Source organism: Sinocyclocheilus grahami, unplaced genomic scaffold (assembly GCF_001515645.1).
Source record: "Sinocyclocheilus grahami isolate Dianchi unplaced genomic scaffold, SAMN03320097.WGS_v1.1 scaffold1546.1, whole genome shotgun sequence".
Classification (NCBI taxonomy): domain Eukaryota; kingdom Metazoa; phylum Chordata; class Actinopteri; order Cypriniformes; family Cyprinidae; genus Sinocyclocheilus; species Sinocyclocheilus grahami.
Window position 1 is genome coordinate 62080 of NW_015506725.1, and position 4858 is coordinate 66937.

At 33.4% G+C, this 4858-nt stretch overlaps 1 long non-coding RNA gene across 1 annotated transcript in view; it reads right to left on the reverse strand.

Annotated features, from left to right (window-relative positions):
* LOC107571071 (uncharacterized) overlaps positions 1–1502 on the reverse strand; it is a 19293-nt gene extending 17791 nt beyond the window's left edge. Inside the window, exon 1 of the long non-coding RNA XR_001607129.1 lies at positions 1493–1502. This is a non-coding gene — a long non-coding RNA (uncharacterized lncRNA). The remainder of the gene's footprint in view (positions 1–1492) is intronic.
* Between the last annotated feature and the right edge of the window lie 3356 nt (positions 1503–4858).

Here is a 4858-nt window from a genome sequence, read left to right on the forward strand (position 1 = left end):
ACACACACACACACACACACACACACAGAGACACACACACACACACACACACACACAGAGACACACACAGACACACACAGACACAAGGCATGATAAACACACTACACCAAAATGACCAGAACTGATCAGACACAATAAAAGATGATAAAATGACGAGGAGTAAAACACTGAACACAGCCAGGCAACATACACTAAGTACTTGTACCAGCTAGATTTCAACTGTAATCATGTTTTCAATTTTTCAATTACACTGTTTTCAATTACTGTTTTAAAGTTCCTAAAAGAAAATCAATCATTTTTAAATCAACAATTCATGAACACATATTAAAGGTTTTGTTGAAAGAAGCATTTACATAAATGCACATTTAAAACTAGAACATTCCATAACTTAAAATATCATTAAATTGCTATTAATTAAATCATGAATTTCATTTTTCGTTTTGTTTCGACCCACACCACCTGCTCGTGAGAGTGGGATAAAGCAGCACTTTTATAGTTTAAGGTTTTGGCATGTACACACATATAACCACACGATATATATCTAAAAAGCTCAACCTAATGTGCCACAGTCCAGAAAGGTGTGGAATTCATCAAATCAGCGAAGTAACTGTGACACTGTGTTTTTCTCCTGTAGCCTATATATCCCTCTGATCATCAGAGCAAGTGCTGCGATAGTTTAGCCCCTGCCACCTGAGGAGGGGAGCTAAACGTTTTCAGATCACCTTTACAGAGGCAGCAGGTGAGCTGCTGTAGACTGTAGGCTCTCTACACAACTATAAATCCTGCAGGCCTACTCGTCCACTAGAGGGAGCTGCAGCCTGACAATTCTATGCGTGCAACTTGTTTCATAGGAAGCACCCTTGAACATGTTATGTGGGTTTAGACTGAGATATCCTGTGACACAGAAGAACAAAGAATGAAATGAATACATCAAGTACCGGTAAGTAATGGGTATTGTGGCATTAGCTACAAGAGAAAGAGGCGTGTGGATATTACACTTGAGAATGAAACAGATCAAGTTTGATTGTAGCTGACTGATTTCTACACAAGATTCTACAATTTCACACTGATAATCATAATCATAAGAACAGCATTAGGATGCATGAAAACTTATTTTAAAGATGCATGGTAAACCCTTTGCAGAACGTGCTTCAGTGATTCTGTTTTCTACAGACTGCATCGATTTGTCCTCATTTCTGACGGTGTGTTATATGATCTTGGTCCGGCTCCGAGCATCTGGACCTGCAGCTCTGACTACACCATCTCTCTACAGCGGTCGCTCAAATTCACTTTCAGGTGTCCAAGACCAGCTGCTGTCTATTATCTCCAAAAGCTGCTTGCCACACTCACATTTTTCACATTTCAAATCTGACATGAAATGGCTTATAAATGTCAAAACTATGAAAATACCTTCAGCTTGTTTAAAGGCAGTATTTCAGGCATTCACCCCAAGCCCACTGGCCACGTCCAGAATCACGTTCTCTCTGAGTACACACTTCTTTTGAAACTATTACAACTCATACATTCACACCAGCATAACTCTAGATATCTTGAATTGGATTTCGGACTAGTTACAGTTTCATAATGCATAACAGATTGGAATTCTTCTTTGTCAAATCGCAGATATCTGCAATTTAATTATGGATATCTCTATATATGGTTTTTGGCTAGGAAATACTTTCTTTGTACTTGTCTGCATTCAGCTTTTTGACTGGCAAAAAATATCAAATCAATATAGATATCTGGAATTAAAATCCTCACTATTGAAAATGATTAAAAGATATCAGAAATGCTACACCTTTGTCAAGCCAATTAACCAAATGAACCATTCTGTCAAAGAATTGTCTTTATAATAAAGGCCCTGTATGTTTGGGTCATTTTAAGTGGAATTATACAGAAACAAAGACAAAACCTAGTGGAGGTAGATGTAGAAATGAGGATTATTAGCAGGATTATTTTCCTAAAGTAAACTAGTGGAAGCTTTTGCCTTGGCATAAAAAAATTAAGGTAGCCTATTTAATAAAAGGTCATTACGACTTTATCACAATTCTGACTTCTCACAATTCCTTTATAGTTAATATCTTGAAATTTCTATTTAACATCTTGCTTTTTTTTCCCTTTAAATTGTGAGTTTCTTTGAATATCAACAGTGGTAAACAGTGAGTTAATTAATTACATCTGATTAATAATTATGTTTTGAATATTAATGTTCCAGGTCTCTTGTATCTCCAACTATGTTTTTGCTGTTAAATACAAAGATTTAAAAATGACAAGTAAATATTTTTATTCTACACATTTAATTTTTTTATGATAATTTGTGACTACAGTCAGTAAAGTGGGACACATTTTCAGCTCACTTGTGCTTAAATTACACAATTTCTTACAATAGGACAAACAGAAAAAAAACAGTAATATTGTTAATATATATTGGAAAATGTTATGTATTCCTGTTATGCGAATCTGCATTTTCAGAAGCCATTTCAGAAGCAGTTAGCAGATTTATTTATACCGTTTATAGCATATCAACAGTCCAGCTGTCTCAGTTGTGGTGTTAGAAGAGTGTAACACCTTGAATCGGGAGATCTTGTTATATATATCTATATCTATCCGATCTCTATCGTTAGTTTGATCTGACCTTCTGCGTGAGCTCTCAACCAAAGCTGTGTTCCCTCATTTGCACACGGAAAAGTAAGAAGAAATAAATCTGGAAATAAATACACGTGGGAATAAAAAATAATAAATACATACATAAATAAATTTTATTAAAATAAATGCAAAAAGAAATACATAAAATAATATAATACATAAAGGGAAATTACAAATGAACTATATTTGTTTTTATCAAGCCATTTATTCCTTTATTTATTTTCCTGTCATTTTATTTATTTATTTATCTATATATTTATTTGTTTTTAATGTCTGCAGGTTTGGGCCTCCACAGGACATTACCTGAGAAGTCAGTGTAAATACGTCAGCAAACTGCGCTCTTTCAAGGACGTGCATTTAATGCATGGCCAAAGTAAGAACATCATCTAAGTGTTTAAAACATGCAATGTAGGATTGCCAACTGCTCCCGTATTTAAGCAACATTACATATTGAATCCATACGGAAAGCAGTTTATCGTGTCACACACAGTTTAGGGAGCTACACACTCTCACAAACACAAAAACAAGAGCGAATTAGTTGAAACTGTAATAATAACATATTCGGCAAACTCTTCTGTGCATATGATGTAAACATATGTTTCTATTTACAATGTTTGCAGCATTGAGCAGTTCAGCCAATCACAGACACGTCTGTTGAACCGCTGAACTGAGATGAGTGACAGGCTCAGTGCAACTGAAATTATAAATGCTGCACTCTTTGCTATCTGTAATGCAGTCCGAATTTTAATAAAAGGGTTTTTTTCATTTTTCTTTTTCATGATGCTAAGAGGAATGTCCCCTCACTGAAGTTCAGCTATAGTTTAGTTATTCTATATAAATGCTCAAATGAATCTCAGACATGAACATATTTGCTTTGCTTCATTCATGTACAATATATATTTCCTTTTAGAATTAATTTGTTTGTGTATACACACACACACACACAAACAAATTCATTCTAAAAGGGAATATATATTAAAAATAAATAAATACATTTATATAATAAATATATATTCTATTTTAACTAATGAACTGAGATGAGTGACAGGCTCAGTGCAACTGAAATTATAAATGCTGCACTCTTTGCTATCTGTAATGCAGTCCGAATTTTAATAAAAGGGTTTTTTTCATTTTTATTATGAACATTTTATTACAATAATAATGTAATACTTATTACAGTATGTGCAGTTTTTACATTGTGAGTTGCTACATACGTGAAACTCAATTTGCACATTAAATAAATGAAACCACAGAAAGATGGATCAACTTATAAAGGACAAAACTTAAAAAAAGATCTGACATTGAAAATTAATCCAAACATGAACTAGATCAAATCAAAGAAAGCACTCCTTAAAATGTTTGCAGAAACATGTGCAGCATTATCATGATCAATCACGCATCTCTGCTCTACCAGTGTTCATAACAAATTCATTCTAAAAGGGAATATATATTAAAAATAAATAAATACATTTATATAATAAATATATATTCTATTTTAACTAATGCCTAAGTGTAAGTATTGTACCGTGATGATGATGATGATGATGATAGTAAATGCATGAATATTTAAATCGTAGGTAGTTTAAACCATTGTTTTATGTTTAAAAAGCCTGTTAAAATTATGACAACATGACAATATTTTTGGTGAGTTTATAATGTAATACATTTCTCATAATGTAATAATTGTTATTACATTATAAGCTCAAGATTTTATTACATTTTGAGAAAATTATTTCATTATGAACATTTTATTACAATAATAATGCAATACTTATTACAGTATGTGCAGTTTTTACATTGTGAGTTGCTACATACGTGAAACTCAATTTGCACATTAAATAAATGAAACCACAGAAAGATGGATCAACTTATAAAGGACAAAAGATCTGACATTGAAAATGAATCCAAACATGAACTAGATCAAATCAAAGAAAGCACTCCTTAAAATGTTTGCAGAAACATGTGCAGCATTATCATGATCAATCACGCATCTCTGCTCTACCAGTGTTCATGCTGATCAGGATACGATCGTGTAATTGATGTGAGAAAAATATCAACCAGATATCATGGAGAGTTAATGTCTTCTACCCAGCTTGGCCTTGGTGTAACACAATAAATAACCCACAGTCTGTAAGACTGTCCTCGGAAACATTTGTGACTGCATGTGTGTGTGTGTGTGTGTGTGTGTGTGTGTGTGTGTGAGAGAGAGAGA